Source organism: Haliotis cracherodii, unplaced genomic scaffold, assembly GCF_022045235.1.
Source record: "Haliotis cracherodii isolate W230 unplaced genomic scaffold, xgHalCrac1.p SCAF_13, whole genome shotgun sequence".
Classification (NCBI taxonomy): Eukaryota; Metazoa; Mollusca; class Gastropoda; order Lepetellida; family Haliotidae; genus Haliotis; species Haliotis cracherodii.
In genome coordinates, this window is record NW_027266268.1 from 401273 (window position 1) to 425834 (window position 24562).

Sequence of the window (24562 nt, forward strand, 5' to 3'; positions counted from 1 at the left end):
TTATTCTGAAAAGTATAAGTTTCAGAACAAAAATGTTTGGTGTGTGGATGCATTCTTACATGGTCCACCCTCATGAAAAAAATTGGCGAAATTGCATAGAAATTCAGGACTTGAGGCCGAACTATAAATACATCAGCGATTCGAACTTTTTCGCATGCACGACTTTTACGCCATGAGAGCTATTCTGAAAAGTATAAGTTTCAGAACAAAAATGTTTGGTGTGTGGATGCATTCTTACATGGTCCACCCTCATGAAAAAAATTGGCGCAATTGCATAAAAATTCAGGACTTGACGTCGAACTATAAATAAATCAGCGATTCGAACTTTTTCGCATGCACGACTTTTACGCCATGAGAGTTATTCTGAAAAGTATAAGTTTCAGAACAAAAATGTTTGGTGTGTGGATGCATTCTTACATGGTCCACCCTCATGAAAAAAATTGGCGCATTTGCAAGAAAAATCATGACTTGAGGTCGAACTATAAATACATCAGCGATTCGAACTTTTTCACATGCACGACTTTTACGCCATGAGAGTTATTCTGAAAAGTATAAGTTTCAGAACAAAAATGTTTGGTGTGTGGATGCATTCTTACATGGTCCACCCTCATGAAAAAAATTGGCGCATTTGCAAGAAAAATCATGACTTGAGGTCGAACTATAAATACATCAGCGATTCGAACTTTTTCACATGCACGACTTTTACGCCATGAGAGTTATTCTGAAAAGTATAAGTTTCAGAACAAAAATGTTTGGTGTGTGGATGCATTCTTACATGGTCCACCCTCATGAAAAAAATTGGTGCCTTTGCAAGAAAAATCATGACTTGAGGTCGAACTATAAATACATCAGCGATTCGAACTTTTTCACATGCACGACTTTTACGCCATGAGAGTTATTCTGAAAAGTATAAGTTTCAGAACAAAAATGTTTGGTGTGTGGATGCATTCTTACATGGTCCACCCTCATGAAAAAAATTGGCGCAATTGCATAGAAATTCAGGACTTGAGGCCGAACTATAAATACATCAGCGATTCGAACTTTTTCTCATGCACGACTTTTACGCCATGAGAGTTATTCTGAAAAGTATAAGTTTCAGAACAAAAATGTTTGGTGTGTGGATGCATTCTTACATGGTCCACCCTCATGAAAAAAATTGGTGCCTTTGCAAGAAAAATCATGACTTGAGGTCGAACTATAAATACATCAGCGATTCGAACTTTTTCACATGCACGACTTTTACGCCATGAGAGTTATTCTGAAAAGTATAAGTTTCAGAACAAAAATGTTTGGTGTGTGGATGCATTCTTACATGGTCCACCCTCATGAAAAAAATTGGCGCAATTGCATAGAAATTCAGGACTTGAGGCCGAACTATAAATACATCAGCGATTCGAACTTTTTCTCATGCACGACTTACGCCATGAGAGTTATTCTCAAAAGTATAAGTTTCAGAACAAAAATGTTTGGTGTGTGGATGCATTCTTACATGGTCCACCCTCATGAAAAAAATTGGCGCATTCGCAAGAAAAATCATGACTTGAGGTCGAACTATAAATACATCAGCGATTCGAACTTTTTCACATGCACGACTTTTACGCCATGAGAGTTATTCTGAAAAGTATAAGTTTCAGAACAAAAATGTTTGGTGTGTGGATGCATTCTTACATGGTCCACCCTCATGAAAAAAATTGGTGCCTTTGCAAGAAAAATCATGACTTGAGGTCGAACTATAAATACATCAGCGATTCGAACTTTTTCACATGCACGACTTTTACGCCATGAGAGTTATTCTGAAAAGTATAAGTTTCAGAACAAAAATGTTTGGTGTGTGGATGCATTCTTACATAGTCCACCCTCATGAAAAAAATTGGCGAAATTGCATAGAAATTCAGGACTTGAGGCCGAACTATAAATACATCAGCGATTCGAACTTTTTCACATGCACGACATACGCCATGAGAGCTATTCTCAAAAGTATAAGTTTCAGAACAAAAATGTTTGGTGTGTGGATGCATTCTTACATGGTCCACCCTCATGAAAAAAATTGGCGCATTCGCAAGAAAAATCATGACTTGAGGTCGAACTATAAATACATCAGCGATTCGAACTTTTTCACATGTACGACTTTTACGCCATTAGAGTTATTCTGAAAAGTATAAGTTTCAGAACAAAAATGTTTGGTGTGTGGATGCATTCTTACATGGTCCACCCTCATGAAAAAAATTGGTGCCTTTGCAAGAAAAATCATGACTTGAGGTCGAACTATAAATACATCAGCGATTCGAACTTTTTCACATGCACGACTTTTACGCCATGAGAGTTATTCTGAAAAGTATAAGTTTCAGAACAAAAATGTTTGGTGTGTGGATGCATTCTTACATGGTCCACCCTCATGAAAAAAATTGGCGAAATTGCATAGAAATTCAGGACTTGAGGCCGAACTATAAATACATCAGCGATTCGAACTTTTTCGCATGCACGACTTTTACGCCATGAGAGCTATTCTGAAAAGTATAAGTTTCAGAACAAAAATGTTTGGTGTGTGGATGCATTCTTACATGGTCCACCCTCATGAAAAAAATTGGCGCAATTGCATAAAAATTCAGGACTTGACGTCGAACTATAAATAAATCAGCGATTCGAACTTTTTCGCATGCACGACTTTTACGCCATGAGAGTTATTCTGAAAAGTATAAGTTTCAGAACAAAAATGTTTGGTGTGTGGATGCATTCTTACATGGTCCACCCTCATGAAAAAAATTGGCGCATTTGCAAGAAAAATCATGACTTGAGGTCGAACTATAAATACATCAGCGATTCGAACTTTTTCACATGCACGACTTTTACGCCATGAGAGTTATTCTGAAAAGTATAAGTTTCAGAACAAAAATGTTTGGTGTGTGGATGCATTCTTACATGGTCCACCCTCATGAAAAAAATTGGCGCATTTGCAAGAAAAATCATGACTTGAGGTCGAACTATAAATACATCAGCGATTCGAACTTTTTCACATGCACGACTTTTACGCCATGAGAGTTATTCTGAAAAGTATACGTTTCAGAACAAAAATGTTTGGTGTGTGGATGCATTCTTACATGGTCCACCCTCATGAAAAAAATTGGTGCCTTTGCAAGAAAAATCATGACTTGAGGTCGAACTATAAATACATCAGCGATTCGAACTTTTTCACATGCACGACTTTTACGCCATGAGAGTTATTCTGAAAAGTATAAGTTTCAGAACAAAAATGTTTGGTGTGTGGATGCATTCTTACATGGTCCACCCTCATGAAAAAAATTGGCGCAATTGCATAGAAATTCAGGACTTGAGGCCGAACTATAAATACATCAGCGATTCGAACTTTTTCTCATGCACGACTTTTACGCCATGAGAGTTATTCTGAAAAGTATAAGTTTCAGAACAAAAATGTTTGGTGTGTGGATGCATTCTTACATGGTCCACCCTCATGAAAAAAATTGGTGCCTTTGCAAGAAAAATCATGACTTGAGGTCGAACTATAAATACATCAGCGATTCGAACTTTTTCACATGCACGACTTTTACGCCATGAGAGTTATTCTCAAAAGTATAAGTTTCAGAACAAAAATGTTTGGTGTGTGGATGCATTCTTACATGGTCCACCCTCATGAAAAAAATTGGCGCAATTGCATAGAAATTCAGGACTTGAGGCCGAACTATAAATACATCAGCGATTCGAACTTTTTCTCATGCACGACTTACGCCATGAGAGTTATTCTCAAAAGTATAAGTTTCAGAACAAAAATGTTGGGTGTGTGGATGCATTCTTACATGGTCCACCCTCATGAAAAAAATTGGCGCATTCGCAAGAAAAATCATGACTTGAGGTCGAACTATAAATACATCAGCGATTCGAACTTTTTCACATGCACGACTTTTACGCCATGAGAGTTATTCTGAAAAGTATAAGTTTCAGAACAAAAATGTTTGGTGTGTGGATGCATTCTTACATGGTCCACCCTCATGAAAAAAATTGGTGCCTTTGCAAGAAAAATCATGACTTGAGGTCGAACTATAAATACATCAGCGATTCGAACTTTTTCACATGCACGACTTTTACGCCATGAGAGTTATTCTGAAAAGTATAAGTTTCAGAACAAAAATGTTTGGTGTGTGGATGCATTCTTACATGGTCCACCCTCATGAAAAAAATTGGCGAAATTGCATAGAAATTCAGGACTTGAGGCCGAACTATAAATACATCAGCGATTCGAACTTTTTCACATGCACGACTTACGCCATGAGAGCTATTCTCAAAAGTATAAGTTTCAGAACAAAAATGTTTGGTGTGTGGATGCATTCTTACATGGTCCACCCTCATGAAAAAAATTGGCGCATTCGCAAGAAAAATCATGACTTGAGGTCGAACTATAAATACATCAGCGATTCGAACTTTTTCACATGCACGACTTTTACGCCATGAGAGTTATTCTGAAAAGTATAAGTTTCAGAACAAAAATGTTTGGTGTGTGGATGCATTCTTACATGGTCCACCCTCATGAAAAAAATTGGTGCCTTTGCAAGAAAAATCATGACTTGAGGTCGAACTATAAATACATCAGCGATTCGAACTTTTTCACATGCACGACTTTTACGCCATGAGAGTTATTCTGAAAAGTATAAGTTTCAGAACAAAAATATTTGGTGTGTGGATGCATTCTTACATGGTCCACCCTCATGAAAAAAATTGGCGAAATTGCATAGAAATTCAGGACTTGAAGCCGAACTATAAATACATCAGCGATTCGAACTTTTTCGCATGCACGACTTTTACGCCATGAGAGTTATTCTGAAAAGTATAAGTTTCAGAACAAAAATGTTTGGTGTGTGGATGCATTCTTACATGGTCCACCCTCATGAAAAAAATTGGCGCAATTGCATAACAATTCAGGACTTGAGGTCGAACTATAAATAAATCAGCGATTCGAACTTTTTCACATGCACGACTTTTACGCCATGAGAGTTATTCTGAAAAGTATAAGTTTCAGAACAAAAATGTTTGGTGTGTGGATGCATTCTTACATGGTCCACCCTCATGAAAAAAATTGGTGCCTTTGCAAGAAAAATCATGACTTGAGGTCGAACTATAAATACATCAGCGATTCGAACTTTTTCACATGCACGACTTTTACGCCATGAGAGTTATTCTGAAAAGTATAAGCTTCAGAACAAAAATGTTTGGTGTGTGGATGCATTCTTACATGGTCCACCCTCATGAAAAAAATTGGCGCAATTGCAAAGAAATTCAGGACTTGAGGTCGAACTATAAATACATCAGCGATTCGAACTTTTTCTCATGCACGACTTACGCCATGAGAGTTATTCTGAAAAGTATAAGTTTCAGAACAAAAATGTTTGGTGTGTGGATGCATTCTTACATGGTCCACCCTCATGAAAAAAATTGGTGCCTTTGCAAGAAAAATCATGACTTGAGGTCGAACTATAAATACATCAGCGATTCGAACTTTTTCACATGCACGACTTTTACGCCATGAGAGTTATTCTGAAAAGTATAAGTTTCAGAACAAAAATGTTTGGTGTGTGGATGCATTCTTACATGGTCCACCCTCATGAAAAAAATTGGCGCAATTGCATAGAAATTCAGGACTTGAGGCCGAACTATAAATACATCAGCGATTCGAACTTTTTCTCATGCACGACTTACGCCATGAGAGCTATTCTCAAAAGCATAAGTTTCAGAACAAAAATGTTTGGTGTGTGGATGCATTCTTACATGGTCCACCCTCATGAAAAAAATTGGCGCATTCGCAAGAAAAATCATGACTTGAGGTCGAACTATAAATACATCAGCGATTCGAACTTTTTCACATGCACGACTTTTACGCCATGAGAGTTACACTACTGCCTAGAAGTTCATTCCCCTTACACGCATGGGCAACGCGTTACGCAACCAGTGTGCATCGGGTTGGTCACGCGTGTGATACCCGTGTGCAACGCGTTGCACACGGGTGTGCACCCCGTCCGCCACTCGTGTGCAACGCGTGACACACTCATTAGAGGGGGAACAAACTTTTGACCAAAGGAGGACCCGTCTTAAGCTGAACCTGGAGGTGGTAACAAGGAGAGAAAATTTGATAAAGCACATGTATTTCCTAATGTCTCCTTTCTTTATGTGATTTTGTGGGAATAACATGAATACTGTTGTGATCAAATAGATGTGTTTTGTTTTATACGACCATTGCTTCTAAATCCGATGGTGTTAAGAGAAAACATGGTCCTGGAACATGTTATTGCAATTGAAATGCTTTTATTGTGATTTGACATTAACCGTCTGTAGTACGACTTTCAGTGATAATATGTATGAGGTTTGGCGGCGCATTGTTTTTATTGGACCCTAATTACTTTATGATGACTTGGACTCTTTATCACAGCTCCATAGCCGTGAGGCTGGAAAAGAGCAGCATGTAATTAATGAGGGTGGGTTATATCATTGAGGATACACTTGAGGGAGAGAATACTAATTACCGTACTACAGGAAGAGACCTGTCGACGTAAGCGCGGGGTTGTGTTTTAGCTGGCCGTTCGATAATGGCCGCCAGGAGAAGTGAGCTTTGACTGCGTCATCTAAAATAAATAATAAGATACAGCAGTGTTATTTTCACGGTCTGTTGAATAAACTCCCAGTGCAACGGTCAATGTATCTTCTACTTGATCCTTGATACATCATTTTGGCATTCACAATATATAGTATTTCAACGTACAAAAGAGCACTGGTCTAAAGCAATTCCGCGGGAGTAGTTGTTACCTGTGCATTACTGTATTTTCTCAGTGAGTACACGGATGATATAGCAGAAATCTAGACTTGTTCGCGACCTGTGCTCGCCATTCGTAAGCGCATTTTTATTGAAAGTAGAAGGACATATGGTCACACTGATCAACAAAAATGAAATACAGTTTTTGAAATGTAGGTATATTTGTGGGGAGCATCGGTAATGGTGATGCAGTTTTGATAAGTCACTTGCTTGGTAATTGTGCGATCTTCGTGTACACTATTTTGACTTGCAACACAAAGTAAATATTTCATCTGCACATTGCTTATTTTACCGTGTGTATATGTTTACATTCAAAATGTAAACAGATTTCACTAAGGAAATGTATTAAACGCCTAAATATTCAGTTTATTTTACAAATTAACTGAAAAATATGTCCATCTTTATTAATATGATAACGAATTCCAAATATTTGTTTATGTTTAATATCATCACCAAGTACAGTTCTGTATTGTTTGGCTTCTTTTCTTAGCATAATTAATATATTGTGATGTGTTTAAGCTCTTTTGGTCGTCTTTATCATTTTTAGTCAGTCGGTTAAATAAATGAATGGATTATTCAGTCAATTTGTAAAATGACTGAAATATTTAGATATTTAATAAATTGCCTGAGTGAATCATATTTTACACATTGACTGTAACATATACACGCTTACAAAAGAAAATACTTGTGAAAACAACGTCTATCGCGCATCGAAAAACTTCCCAACCAAACGGAAAGGAACAAGAATGATTCTGTTCAAAGCTGCAGCGAATGAATGAAAACAAAATGCAAATATCATTATTACAACCTACCAAAGTTATAATGTATCCGGGAATATCAACATAAAGGAACAATATCCATTGCGTCTGCAGCTGTACAAAAATACTTATTCGATGTCAAATGTCTATGTGAGAATCAAATACTTTAATAATAATTATTTGGAAACAATATTTGGAATATATATGAAATATATTAAAATATTTAAATATATCGTTTTTAAACGTTATTTAAATGTATCGAATATTATAACCCGTGTCTGTTTCTTAACTGATCACTTAGTTTGTTTCAATTGTTTCGCATAGGTGCCAAGTTAGCTAAGAAAGCCCACGTGACAACTATTTTTATAATGTCCACGGTTCTTAAAAACATACATTGAGTTAGATAACAATGAACAACCAGTCAGTGTATTATCGGTTACCCTTTGAACAAAGTATGTTGTTTTTACATCTGTACTTCACGCCATGATATGAGTGTATTCCCTAGGTTTAGTAACCCTACCTTCACATGTAAACACTTACTTTTGACATATCCACTGTGCAAGATAACAGTAATTAATCAATCAACGTATTTCCTGTTGATCCTTTGATGTCTGGGAATGATCAGTTGATTTACAAAAAAAGTAAATCAACTGATCATACATCTCTTGCTGGGCTGCCACGTGCATAATTCACATTCCACCTCACTTCAAACCTGGATTTAGATTAAATAATTACCCCAGGTACAAGAAAGACCAAATTTGAACCTTTATCCGGTAATCTGAGTGGTGCTACAACTGAGTATACATAATATAAATTCATTAACTGAGCAGCATGTGAATTACGACAAATACAGAAGTGTAGGGTTATACCAGAAAATGTGGATGACAACAAGGGAGTAGTAATTGTATCATCCACGCAATCCGAAATCCGCAAATGCTTTCACTCAGGGATACTTTTTTTATTATCAAACTGTAACAATCAGGGGTATTTCCAAATAACGACATCCGATGAGCTTTCGCCGTTATTTGTCTGTTTGTTTAGGCTGAAGAAATTAATTACAATGCGCCCTTTGTTGAAATCTTCATAGATCACGGGTAACCAATCAGTTTTCAAAAATGCGTAAGTTTATTTAGCTGTCCTTGCAGACTGGTAGCCCAGTCTCTTGTCACGCTCGGTTGCGTTAACGAGCAAATTGACTCACGGCAGCTAGTAAGCCCAAGCGGAAATCCAAAGGTCGTATTACCTGAAGAATCAACCTTCATTTGCGAAATATCTACTGCTCTTAAAATCAATATTTCTCCCAATACTAAAATTCAGAACTTTCTAACCAAGGATTACCAGTTGAAACTGGTCGATGGCTGAACATTCCCAGGGAAGACAGCCAGTGTCCACTCTGTGATTCTATCGCTGTGGGAGATGAATTGCATTATTCATTCCGATGTGAAGCTTTACACCAACGGCGATATGAACTCTTAAATAAGCAATATCTTAAGTTTCCAAACATTTAAGAAAATTATGACCACTAACAGTGTAAGAAATCTAAAAGGCCTATCTAAATTCCTTAACAATGTGTACAATACAATTGGTAAATTGTATTAGTATCCACGTATCCTATTTTTATTATTTTTGTTAAATTGTACATAATAAAAATTGTAGATAATTGTATGTCATGTTATTCTAAGAATAAATGAGTTTGAGTTTGAGTTCGACACCCGAGAAGAAGCCAGAGATTAGTGCTCCTTTTTTAATAGTTTACAATCATGTGTTTTAGGGTTAGCTGTGTTCGCTTAAACGTATTTTTATTTCAAAAGAAATCTGGATCGGTAAACAAGCAAAACCTGCTTATGTAATACCTCTCCAGGTAACAACTTAACAACAGCTTGATATATATATATAAGAGAGTGATGAACATAAACATACAAAATGCACAAATGAAATACACGAAGCCAGTACACTGAAGCAAGTGGTGTCTGTGAAATAAGGTAATGCAGTTTTCCTTTACTACATGCATAAAATTAAGCTACTCAAACCTTTTGCTTTTGACAATGATGTCATGAACTGATTTAAGAAGAGTCATGTTTGTAGAACTGCTTAACTACTGCCATGTAATATCATGTTTAGACCATACCCATGTGTGTAGAAATACACAGTGTTTCTGATATTATCGTATTTTTTAACAGTTATAGAAAAAGTGAATTGCATCTTCAAGGTGATATCCACAAGTGCAGTCTGGTATGTCTGATACATGTCGTCTAAACTTATCAGCGTTTAAGTCACTGCAGCCGAGCCTAAGGCGACAGTGGACAATTTGGCATGATCTATGAAAATATTTGAAGTCAAAATTATTAATAATTGCATCAGAACGATTAATTAAGGATTTGATTTCTTTTAATGAGCGAGCATTAGTTACTTCATCGGATAGAGGGTTCCGCAGGTTGATCATATCCAGAAGAAATGATAATAAGCATAGGTCTGTGTTCTACATTTGATTGTTTGTATGTTGAATCTTTTTCTAAGGTTATATTTGCTGTTATCAGAGAATTGAATATACACCTTTCAAATATTTTGGCTAAGCAACTTGTGAGTGCTACAGGTCTATGATTTGGGCATTCATGTTCATCGCTGACACTGACACCGCATCAGCCCGGCAGTGGACTTGACACAGTTATTTGCGCACTGATTATATAACTCCTACAGACAGGTGGGGTGGTTGTTCAAAGCGAAACGGACGACCCCGTCTGTTATCTAATAAATGCTGTGCGGCGCCTTTGATCTTGCCTCCAACCATACACCTTATAGTAGTAAACGACGATCAGGATGGCCTGAAAATAAACACAATTCTGTCTGCCCAGTGTATCCACAATTAACTAGAATGCTTCATATCTACAAATATATATATAGAAAATTGCATCAGTGTGGTTTATCATGTACAATGCTTTCTTACGCTTGGTGAGGCAGACTGAAATTGAACATTAGGATAACGTCAGCAGGGATAAAAGATGTCATACCAAAGAACTTTAATTACTAGTGGAAAAGTCAGACATTCCGATCAACCACTACAAGGCCCGGCCGGATCTCAAGGTTGACCAGATCAACACCCCAAAGGAACATCTCTACATCAAACAAGGAGTCCCTTTCGTCATGGTGCACAATAAGGGGGGGCAGGACATCGAGTACGACATCACAAACTACACAGACTTGTACCACTTCTTCCAGAGTAGTGGCGTACCGACCTATAAGTGCTTCCCCGTGTTCGAGATAGGCTAAAGTCGGAAAGCGCACGTTAAATCTCCGAGGTACCTATCTACCAGAACTTTATTTGCTGTTCTGGTCATACATAAATATATGTAAGTTACGTACATGGGGAGGCTAGATTATTTACAGCTTACAGCAATAAAGTGCAAATATTATGTTCAATAAAAGAAAACGTTGATAGATCTATAACACACTTTTTGTACTTTTAAACAAACTGTGGACATTTTCGCTTATTGTAATAACATCTAGCTAACCAATCATGTCTATCTATGAAATATACAAGCATAGTTGCTGTCAAACCTAAAAAACATATACAGGGAGGTAAGTTTTGACTTGCCAAGCACCTTAAGGTGAGTTTACTTTTAAACTGTCAAAAGCTATTGTCCCTTCAATACTAGTATAAGTCTGGAAGCTGTCTCTCGGGCTGTTATGAGTTATGATGTATTTTATGATATAACTGGGGAATGTTCAAATTAGTTACTGTCATTTAATCCAACGTTCTAACTGTCAACTGTCTCAACAGGATCATAGGTTTGGTTATATATCTCCTCCCTGTCTCTATGTCTTAAGTTGGTAATCGGTAACTGCGGTCCAAATGTATCAACTTATTCATCTATTGTTGCAAACTTGACTGATTTAAACATATCTTATTGATCATGAACTACTCAGTCAGTCAAGCACCTGTATCAGAAATGTAAAACCAGCCATGTTTCATGTAGTCCCAATATCACAGAAAAATGCCGATGTAACGTGACATATAAATTTACTCACAGACAATATATTTTTCGTGAGAGTGAAGCACAATTTTATTAAAGTTTTATTATCAATTTCATAAACTATGATAATATTAATATTAAAATTCATCATCACTTGCCAAGTTTATGAAAATGTCCCCATTTGGGAGATGTCACATATAAACAAGGATTCGAACTAAATTTGATCGTCTTTGACACTGAGGTTTATCCCCACTTTGCCAGCAAACTGCAGAAGATTAACGGTGAGTGAGTGAGCATCGTTTCTATGTTTATACAAGAAAAGATGTCATGCCAAAAACGCTCACAGTAGTTAGTGAGTAAACTCACGACCTGTCATGACCTGGTTGAGTGACTTCCTCCAATCAACATGAAAGGATTACCCACAGAGAAAGAAAGGATTAAAGTCACCCATAAATCTTCTCCTAACGTAGTACTCCAACTTCTAAATGCCTCTCAAAGAAGGATTAAAATCCCAAAGATATCCTATCTACGCGGTATAGGTACTCACAACCTCTAATAATAAACTGTTACGTTTGGTATCCCCAGCAATACTCACCATGGTCATTGGGCAAATGTAAAAATCACAAACCCTAACGAGATTCTGTCAACATGGTCACACCCGGTGATTGTGAAGATCTCAAATTCTATCAACTGTCAGACAGCATGGCTGTTCATATTCATTTACAACATCCTCTTATAATTAGTATAAAAGTGTCCCACACAAAACCTTCTTTTATTTATTCTTTCAAAATACAACACAGAAAGTGGGGTGTGGGGAAATGGGGCATATTCCTACGTGAAATAATGAGACATTAGTAGTGGTGACGGCTATATCATAATTGTACTGTCTAAAGCATAAATTTGGCGAACGAAAAACGTTATATTTGCAATCAAATGGAATGACTCGTGTGGGCAAATGAATATGTTCGCAATCCACAAACAATCATTTTATTAATGGCGAACATTTACCAACCCGCGACAATCGTGTCAACACGGGGGTTCCCCTAGCAATAAACTCGCATCTAAATTCACTACTGTTCTACTGTCGGCTAGCCACAATGGCTAGACTGGACCCTAGTGGAATGGTTCATGCCATAAAAATCAAGCAACCGAACACTAATTAAGATGGGTCGACCTTGTATTTACGGTCTGGTGAGCACAGCTCAATGGCCGCTCATTAACTCAAATTTCACATCTCACTGTTTTGTTTTATCTCACTATTCATTTCATAAATTTGTCAACTTCAACTGGAACCCGGTCCCGTGTTACACGCGTGGCACACGCGTGTGCAACGGGTTGCACACGCGACGCACACCCGTTGCACACCCGTGGCCAACGGGTGCTCACCCCGTGTGCAACCCGTTGAGCACCCGTGTCACATGCGTGTTACACGCGTTCTCAACGCGTGTTAGGGGAATGAACTTTTAGGCAGTAGTGTATTCTGAAAAGTATAAGTTTCAGAACAAAAATGTTTGGTGTGTGGATGCATTCTTACATGGTCCACCCTCATGAAAAAAATTGGTGCCTTTGGAAGAAAAATCATGACTTGAGGTCGAACTATAAATACATCAGCGATTCGAACTTTTTCACATGCACGACTTTTACGCCATGAGAGTTATTCTGAAAAGTATAAGTTTCAGAACAAAAATGTTTGGTGTGTGGATGCATTCTTACATGGTCCACCCTCATGAAAAAAATTGGCGAAATTGCATAGAAATTCAGGACTTGAAACCGAACTATAAATACATCAGCGATTCGAACTTTTTCGCATGCACGACTTTTACGCCATGAGAGCTATTCTGAAAAGTATAAGTTTCAGAACAAAAATGTTTGGTGTGTGGATGCATTCTTACATGGTCCACCCTCATGAAAAAAATTGGCGCAATTGCATAACAATTCAGGACTTGAGGTCGAACTATAAATAAATCAGCGATTCGAACTTTTTCGCATGCACGACTTTTACGCCATGAGAGTTATTCTGAAAAGTATAAGTTTCAGAACAAAAATGTTTGGTGTGTGGATGCATTCTTACATGGTCCACCCTCATGAAAAAAATTGGTGCCTTTGCAAGAAAAATCAAGACTTGAGGTCGAACTATAAATACATCAGCGATTCGAACTTTTTCACATGCACGACTTTTACGCCATGAGAGTTATTCTGAAAAGTATAAGTTTCAGAACAAAAATGTTTGGTGTGTGGATGCATTCTTACATGGTCCACCCTCATGAAAAAAATTGGCGCAATTGCATAACAATTCAGGACTTGAGGTCGAACTATAAATAAATCAGCGATTCGAACTTTTTCGCATGCACGACTTTTACGCCATGAGAGTTATTCTGAAAAGTATAAGTTTCAGAACAAAAATGTTTGGTGTGTGGATGCATTCTTACATGGTCCACCCTCATGAAAAAAATTGGTGCCTTTGCAAGAAAAATCATGACTTGAGGTCGAACTATAAATACATCAGCGATTCGAACTTTTTCACATGCACGACTTTTACGCCATGAGAGTTATTCTGAAAAGTATAAGTTTCAGAACAAAAATGTTTGGTGTGTGGATGCATTCTTACATGGTCCACCCTCATGAAAAAAATTGGCGCAATTGCATAGAAATTCAGGACTTGAGGCCGAACTATAAATACATCAGCGATTCGAACTTTTTCTCATGCACGACTTACGCCATGAGAGCTATTCTCAAAAGTATAAGTTTCAGAACAAAAATGTTTGGTGTGTGGATGCATTCTTACATGGTCCACCCTCATGAAAAAAATTGGCGCATTCGCAAGAAAAATCATGACTTGAGGTCGAACTATAAATACATCAGCGATTCGAACTTTTTCACATGCACGACTTTTACGCCATGAGAGTTATTCTGAAAAGTATAAGTTTCAGAACAAAAATGTTTGGTGTGTGGATGCATTCTTACATGGTCCACCCTCATGAAAAAAATTGGTGCCTTTGGAAGAAAAATCATGACTTGAGGTCGAACTATAAATACATCAGCGATTCGAACTTTTTCTCATGCACGACTTTTACGCCATGAGAGTTATTCTGAAAAGTATAAGTTTCAGAACAAAAATGTTTGGTGTGTGGATGCATTCTTACATGGTCCACCCTCATGAAAAAAATTGGCGAAATTGCATAGAAATTCAGGACTTGAAACCGAACTATAAATACATCAGCGATTCGAACTTTTTCGCATGCACGACTTTTACGCCATGAGAGCTATTCTGAAAAGTATAAGTTTCAGAACAAAAATGTTTGGTGTGTGGATGCATTCTTACATGGTCCACCCTCATGAAAAAAATTGGCGCAATTGCATAACAATTCAGGACTTGAGGTCGAACTATAAATAAATCAGCGATTCGAACTTTTTCGCATGCACGACTTTTACGCCATGAGAGTTATTCTGAAAAGTATAAGTTTCAGAACAAAAATGTTTGGTGTGTGGATGCATTCTTACATGGTCCACCCTCATGAAAAAAATTGGTGCCTTTGCAAGAAAAATCAAGACTTGAGGTCGAACTATAAATACATCAGCGATTCGAACTTTTTCACATGCACGACTTTTACGCCATGAGAGTTATTCTCAAAAGTATAAGTTTCAGAACAAAAATGTTTGGTGTGTGGATGCATTCTTACATGGTCCACCCTCATGAAAAAAATTGGCGCAATTGCATAACAATTCAGGACTTGAGGTCGAACTATAAATAAATCAGCGATTCGAACTTTTTCGCATGCACGACTTTTACGCCATGAGAGTTATTCTGAAAAGTATAAGTTTCAGAACAAAAATGTTTGGTGTGTGGATGCATTCTTACATGGTCCACCCTCATGAAAAAAATTGGTGCCTTTGCAAGAAAAATCATGACTTGAGGTCGAACTATAAATACATCAGCGATTCGAACTTTTTCACATGCACGACTTTTACGCCATGAGAGTTATTCTGAAAAGTATAAGTTTCAGAACAAAAATGTTTGGTGTGTGGATGCATTCTTACATGGTCCACCCTCATGAAAAAAATTGGCGCAATTGCATAGAAATTCAGGACTTGAGGCCGAACTATAAATACATCAGCGATTCGAACTTTTTCTCATGCACGACTTACGCCATGAGAGCTATTCTCAAAAGTATAAGTTTCAGAACAAAAATGTTTGGTGTGTGGATGCATTCTTACATGGTCCACCCTCATGAAAAAAATTGGCGCATTCGCAAGAAAAATCATGACTTGAGGTCGAACTATAAATACATCAGCGATTCGAACTTTTTCACATGCACGACTTTTACGCCATGAGAGTTATTCTGAAAAGTATAAGTTTCAGAACAAAAATGTTTGGTGTGTGGATGCATTCTTACATGGTCCACCCTCATGAAAAAAATTGGTGCCTTTGGAAGAAAAATCATGACTTGAGGTCGAACTATAAATACATCAGCGATTCGAACTTTTTCTCATGCACGACTTTTACGCCATGAGAGTTATTCTGAAAAGTATAAGTTTCAGAACAAAAATGTTTGGTGTGTGGATGCATTCTTACATGGTCCACCCTCATGAAAAAAATTGGCGAAATTGCATAGAAATTCAGGACTTGAAACCGAACTATAAATACATCAGCGATTCGAACTTTTTCGCATGCACGACTTTTACGCCATGAGAGCTATTCTGAAAAGTATAAGTTTCAGAACAAAAATGTTTGGTGTGTGGATGCATTCTTACATGGTCCACCCTCATGAAAAAAATTGGCGCAATTGCATAACAATTCAGGACTTGAGGTCGAACTATAAATACATCAGCGATTCGAACTTTTTCGCATGCACGACTTTTACGCCATGAGAGTTATTCTGAAAAGTATAAGTTTCAGAACAAAAATGTTTGGTGTGTGGATGCATTCTTACATGGTCCACCCTCATGAAAAAAATTGGCGCATTCGCAAGAAAAATCATGACTTGAGGTCGAACTATAAATACATCAGCGATTCGAAGTTTTTCACATGCACGACTTTTACGCCATGAGAGTTATTCTGAAAAGTATAAGTTTCAGAACAAAAATGTTTGGTGTGTGGATGCATTCTTACATGGTCCACCCTCATGAAAAAAATTGGTGCCTTTGGAAGAAAAATCATGACTTGAGGTCGAACTATAAATACATCAGCGATTCGAACTTTTTCACATGCACGACTTTTACGCCATGAGAGTTATTCTGAAAAGTATAAGTTTCAGAACAAAAATGTTTGGTGTGTGGATGCATTCTTACATGGTCCACCCTCATGAAAAAAATTGGCGAAATTGCATAGAAATTAAGGACTTGAAACCGAACTATAAATACATCAGCGATTCGAACTTTTTCGCATGCACGACTTTTACGCCATGAGAGCTATTCTGAAAAGTATAAGTTTCAGAACAAAAATGTTTGGTGTGTGGATGCATTCTTACATGGTCCACCCTCATGAAAAAAATTGGCGCAATTGCATAACAATTCAGGACTTGAGGTCGAACTATAAATAAATCAGCGATTCGAACTTTTTCGCATGCACGACTTTTACGCCATGAGAGTTATTCTGAAAAGTATAAGTTTCAGAACAAAAATGTTTGGTGTGTGGATGCATTCTTACATGGTCCACCCTCATGAAAAAAATTGGTGCCTTTGGAAGAAAAATCATGACTTGAGGTCGAACTATAAATACATCAGCGATTCGAACTTTTTCACATGCACGACTTTTACGCCATGAGAGTTATTCTCAAAAGTATAAGTTTCAGAACAAAAATGTTTGGTGTGTGGATGCATTCTTACATGGTCCACCCTCATGAAAAAAATTGGCGCAATTGCATAACAATTCAGGACTTGAGGTCGAACTATAAATAAATCAGCGATTCGAACTTTTTCGCATGCACGACTTTTACGCCATGAGAGTTATTCTGAAAAGTATAAGTTTCAGAACAAAAATGTTTGGTGTGTGGATGCATTCTTACATGGTCCACCCTCATGAAAAAAATTGGTGCCTTTGCAAGAAAAATCATGACTTGAGGTCGAACTATAAATACATCAGCGATTCGAACTTTTTCACATGCACGACTTTTACGCCATGAGAGTTATTCTGAAAAGTATAAGTTTCAGAACAAAAATGTTTGGTGTGTGGATGCATTCTTACATGGTCCACCCTCATGAAAAAAATTGGCGCAATTGCATAGAAATTCAGGACTTGAGGCCGAACTATAAATACATCAGCGATTCGAACTTTTTCTCATGCACGACTTACGCCATGAGAGCTATTCTGAAAAGTATAAGTTTCAGAACAAAAATGTTTGGTGTGTGGATGCATTCTTACATGGTCCACCCTCATGAAAAAAATTGGCGCATTCGCAAGAAAAATCATGACTTGAGGTCGAACTATAAATACATCAGCGATTCGAACTTTTTCACATGCACGACTTTTACGCCATGAGAGTTATTCTGAAAAGTATAAGTTTCAGAACAAAAATGTTTGGTGTGTGGATGCATTCTTACATGGTCCACCCTCATGAAAAAAATTGGTGCCTTTGGAAGAAAAATCATGACTTGAGGTCGAACTATAAATACATCAGCGATTCGAACTTTTTCTCATGCACGACTTTTACGCCATGAGAGTTATTCTGAAAAGTATAAGTTTCAGAACAAAAATGTTTGGTGTGTGGATGCATTCTTACATGGTCCACCCTCATGAAAAAAATTGGCGAAATTGCATAGAAATTCAGGACTTGAAACCGAACTATAAATACATCAGCGATTCGAACTTTTTCGCATGCACGACTTTTACGCCATGAGAGCTATTCTGAAAAGTATAAGTTTCAGAACAAAAATGTTTGGTGTGTGGATGCATTCTTACATGGTCCACCCTCATGAAAAAAATTGGCGCAATTGCATAACAATTCAGGACTTGAGGTCGAACTATAAATAAATCAGCGATTCGAACTTTTTCGCATGCACGACTTTTACGCCATGAGAGTTATTCTGAAAAGTATAAGTTTCAGAACAAAAATGTTTGGTGTGTGGATGCATTCTTACATGGTCCACCCTCATGAAAAAAATTGGTGCCTTTGCAAGAAAAATCAAGACTTGAGGTCGAACTATAAATACATCAGCGATTCGAACTTTTTCACATGCACGACTTTTACGCCATGAGAGTTATTCTCAAAAGTATAAGTTTCAGAACAAAAATGTTTGGTGTGTGGATGCATTCTTACATGGTCCACCCTCATGAAAAAAATTGGCGCAATTGCATAACAATTCAGGACTTGAGGTCGAACTATAAATAAATCAGCGATTCGAACTTTTTCGCATGCACGACTTTTACGCCATGAGAGTTATTCTGAAAAGTATAAGTTTCAGAACAAAAATGTTTGGTGTGTGGATGCATTCTTACATGGTCCACCCTCATGAAAAAAATTGGTGCCTTTGCAAGAAAAATCATGACTTGATGTCGAACTATAAATACATCAGCGATTCGAACTTTTTCACATGCACGACTTTTACGCCATGAGAGTTATTCTGAAAAGTATAAGTTTCAGAACAAAAATGTTTGGTGTGTGGATGCATTCTTACATGGTCCACCCTCATGAAAAAAATTGGCGCAATTGCATAGAAATTCAGGACTTGAGGCCGAACTATAAATACATCAGCGATTCGAACTTTTTCTCATGCACGACTTACGCCATGAGAGCTATTCTCAAAAGTATAAGTTTCAGAACAAAAATGTTTGGTGTGTGGATGCATTCTTACATGGTCCACCCTCATGAAAAAAATTGGCGCATTCGCAAGAAAAATCATGACTTGAGGTCGAACTATAAATACATCAGCGATTCGAACTTTTTCACATGCACGACTTTTACGCCATGAGAGTTATTCTGAAAAGTATAAGTTTCAGAACAAAAATGTTTGGTGTGTGGATGCATTCTTACATGGTCCACCCTCATGAAAAAAATTGGTGCCTTTGGAAGAAAAATCATGACTTGAGGTCGAACTATAAATACATCAGCGATTCGAACTTTTTCTCATGCACGACTTTTACGCCATGAGAGTTATTCTGAAAAGTATAAGTTTCAGAACAAAAATGTTTGGTGTGTGGATGCATTCTTACATGGTCCACCCTCATGAAAATAATTGGCGAAATTGCATAGAAATTCAGGACTTGAAACCGAACTATAAATACATCAGCGATTCGAACTTTTTCGCATGCACGACTTTTACGCCATGAGAGCTATTCTGAAAAGTATAAGTTTCAGAACAAAAATGTTTGGTGTGTGGATGCATTCTTACATGGTCCACCCTCATGAAAAAAATTGGCGCAATTGCATAACAATTCAGGACTTGAGGTCGAACTATAAATAAATCAGCGATTCGAACTTTTTCGCATGCACGACTTTTACGCCATGAGAGTTATTCTGAAAAGTATAAGTTTCAGAACAAAAATGTTTGGTGTGTGGATGCATTCTTACATGGTCCACCCTCATGAAAAAAATTGGCGCATTTGCAAGAAAAATCATGACTTGAGGTCGAACTATAAATACATCAGCGATTCGAAGTTTTTCACATGCACGACTTTTACGCCATGAGAGTTATTCTGAAAAGTATAAGTTTCAGAACAAAAATGTTTGGTGTGTGGATGCATTCTTACATGGTCCACCCTCATGAAAAAAATTGGTGCCTTTGGAAGAAAAATCATGACTTGAGGTCGAACTATAAATACATCAGCGATTCGAACTTTTTCACATGCACGACTTTTACGCCATGAGAGTTATTCTGAAAAGTATAAGTTTCAGAACAAAAATGTTTGGTGTGTGGATGCATTCTTACATGGTCCACCCTCATGAAAAAAATTGGCGAAATTGCATAGAAATTCAGGACTTGAAACCGAACTATAAATACATCAGCGATTCGAACTTTTTCGCATGCACGACTTTTACGCCATGAGAGCTATTCTGAAAAGTATAAGTTTCAGAACAAAAATGTTTGGTGTGTGGATGCATTCTTACATGGTCCACCCTCATGAAAAAAATTGGCGCAATTGCATAACAATTCAGGACTTGAGGTCGAACTATAAATAAATCAGCGATTCGAACTTTTTCGCATGCACGACTTTTACGCCATGAGAGTTATTCTGAAAAGTATAAGTTTCAGAACAAAAATGTTTGGTGTGTGGATGCATTCTTACATGGTCCACCCTCATGAAAAAAATTGGTGCCTTTGGAAGAAAAATCATGACTTGAGGTCGAACTATAAATACATCAGCGATTCGAACTTTTTCACATGCACGACTTTTACGCCATGAGAGTTATTCTCAAAAGTATAAGTTTCAGAACAAAAATGTTTGGTGTGTGGATGCATTCTTACATGGTCCACCCTCATCAAAAAAATTGGCGCAATTGCATAACAATTCAGGACTTGAGGTCGAACTATAAATAAATCAGCGATTCGAACTTTTTCGCATGCACGACTTTTACGCCATGAGAGTTATTCTGAAAAGTATAAGTTTCAGAACAAAAATGTTTGGTGTGTGGATGCATTCTTACATGGTCCACCCTCATGAAAAAAATTGGTGCCTTTGCAAGAAAAATCATGACTTGAGGTCGAACTATAAATACATCAGCGATTCGAACTTTTTCACATGCACGACTTTTACGCCATGAGAGTTATTCTGAAAAGTATAAGTTTCAGAACAAAAATGTTTGGTGTGTGGATGCATTCTTACATGGTCCACCCTCATGAAAAAAATTGGCGCAATTGCATAGAAATTCAGGACTTGAGGCCGAACTATAAATACATCAGCGATTCGAACTTTTTCTCATGCACGACTTACGCCATGAGAGCTATTCTCAAAAGTATAAGTTTCAGAACAAAAATGTTTGGTGTGTGGATGCATTCTTACATGGTCCACCCTCATGAAAAAAATTGGCGCATTCGCAAGAAAAATCATGACTTGAGGTCGAACTATAAATACATCAGCGATTCGAACTTTTTCACATGCACGACTTTTACGCCATGAGAGTTATTCTGAAAAGTATAAGTTTCAGAACAAAAATGTTTGGTGTGTGGATGCATTCTTACATGGTCCACCCTCATGAAAAAAATTGGTGCCTTTGGAAGAAAAATCATGACTTGAGGTCGAACTATAAATACATCAGCGATTCGAACTTTTTCTCATGCACGACTTTTACGCCATGAGAGTTATTCTGAAAAGTATAAGTTTCAGAACAAAAATGTTTGGTGTGTGGATGCATTCTTACATGGTCCACCCTCATGAAAAAAATTGGCGAAATTGCATAGAAATTCAGGACTTGAAACCGAACTATAAATACATCAGCGATTCGAACTTTTTCGCATGCACGACTTTTACGCCATGAGAGCTATTCTGAAAAGTATAAGTTTCAGAACAAAAATGTTTGGTGTGTGGATGCATTCTTACATGGTCCACCCTCATGAAAAAAATTGGCGCAATTGCATAACAATTCAGGACTTGAGGTCGAACTATAAATACATCAGCGATTCGAACTTTTTCGCATGCACGACTTTTACGCCATGAGAGTTATTCTGAAAAGTATAAGTTTCAGAACAAAAATGTTTGGTGTGTGGATGCATTCTTACATGGTCCACCCTCATCAAAAAAATTGGCGCATTTGCAAGAAAAATCATGACTTGAGGTCGAACTATAAATACATCAGCGATTCGAAGTTTTTCACATGCACGACTTTTACGCCATGAGAGTTATTCTGAAAAGTATAAGTTTCAGAACAAAAATGTTTGGTGTGTGGATGCATTCTTACATGGTCCACCCTCATGAAAAAAATTGGTGCCTTTGCAAGAAAAATCATGACTTGAGGTCGAACTATAAATACATCAGCGATTCGAACTTTTTCACATGCACGACTTTTACGCCATGAGAGTTATTCTGAAAAGTATAAGTTTCAGAACAAAAATGTTTGGTGTGTGGATGCATTCTTACATGGTCCACCCTCATGAAAAAAATTGGCGCAATTGCATAGAAATTCAGGACTTGAGGCCGAACTATAAATACATCAGCGATTCGAACTTTTTCGCATGCACGACTTACGCCATGAGAGCTATTCTCAAAAGTATAAGTTTCAGAACAAAAATGTTTGGTGTGTGGATGCATTCTTACATGGTCCACCCTCATGAAAAAAATTGGGCGCATTCGCAAGAAAAATCATGACTTGAGGTCGAACTATAAATACATCAGCGATTCGAACTTTTTCGCATGCACGACTTTTACGCCATGAGAGCTATTCTCAAAAGTATAAGTTTCAGAACAAACATATTTGGTGTGTGGATGCATTCTTACATGGTCCACCCTCATGAAAAGAATTAGTGCATTCGCAAGAAAAATCATGACTTGAGGTCGAACTATAAATACATCAGCGATTCGAACTTTTTCACATGCACGACTTTTACGCCATGAGAGTTATTCTCAAAAGTATAAGTTTCAGAACAAAGATGTTTGGTGTGTGGATGCATTCTTACATGGTCCACCCTCATGAAAAAAATTGGCGCAATTGCATAGAAAATCAGGACTTGAGGTCGAACTATAAATACATCAGCGATTCGAAGTTTTTCACATGCACGACTTTTACGCCATGAGAGTTATTCTGAAAAGTATAAGTTTCAGAACAAAAATGTTTGGTGTGTGGATGCATTCTTATATGGTCCACCCTCATGAAAAAAATTGGCGCAATTGCATAGAAATTCAGGACTTGAGGCCGAACTATAAATAAATCAGCGATTCGAACTTTTTCGCATGCACGACTTTTACGCCATGAGAGTTATTCTGAAAAGTATAAGTTTCAGAACAAAAATGTTTGGTGTGTGGATGCATTTTTACATGGTCCACCCTCAAGAAAAAAATTGGCGCATTTGCAAGAAAAATCATGACTTGAGGTCGAACTATAAATACATCAGCGATTCGAACTTTTTCACATGCACGACTTTTACGCCATGAGAGTTATTCTGAAAAGTATAAGTTTCAGAACAAAGATGTTTGGTGTGTGGATGCATTCTTACATGGTCCACCCTCATGAAAAAAATTGGTGCCTTTGGAAGAAAAATCATGACTTGAGGTCGAACTATAAATACATCAGCGATTCGAACTTTTTCACATGCACGACTTTTACGCCATGAGAGTTATTCTGAAAAGTATAAGTTTCAGAACAAAAATGTTTGGTGTGTGGATGCATTCTTACATGGTCCACCCTCATGAAAAAAATTGGCGAAATTGCATAGAAATTCAGGACTTGAGGCCGAACTATAAATACATCAGCGATTCGAACTTTTTCGCATGCACGACTTTTACGCCATGAGAGCTATTCTCAAAAGCATAAGTTTCAGAACAAAAATGTTTGGTGTGTGGATGCATTCTTACATGGTCCGCCCTCATGAAAAAAATTGGCGCAATTGCATAACAATTCAGGACTTGAGGCCGAACTATAAATACATCAGCGATTCGAACTTTTTCGCATGCACGACTTTTACGCCATGAGAGTTATTCTGAAAAGTATAAGTTTCAGAACAAAAATGTTTGGTGTGTGGATGCATTCTTACATGGTCCACCCTCATGAAAAAAATTGGCGCATTCGCAAGAAAAATCATGACTTGAGGTCGAACTATAAATACATCAGCGATTCGAACTTTTTCACATGCACGACTTTTACGCCATGAGAGTTATTCTGAAAAGTATAAGTTTCAGAACAAAAATGTTTGGTGTGTGGATGCATTCTTACATGGTCCACCCTCATGAAAAAAATTGGTGCCTTTGCAAGAAAAATCATGACTTGAGGTCGAACTATAAATACATCAGCGATTCGAACTTTTTCACATGCACGACTTTTACGCCATGAAAGTTATTCTGAAAAATATAAGTTTCAGAACAAAGATGTTTGGTGTGTGGATGCATTCTTACATGGTCCACCCTCATGAAAAAAATTGGCGCAATTGCATAA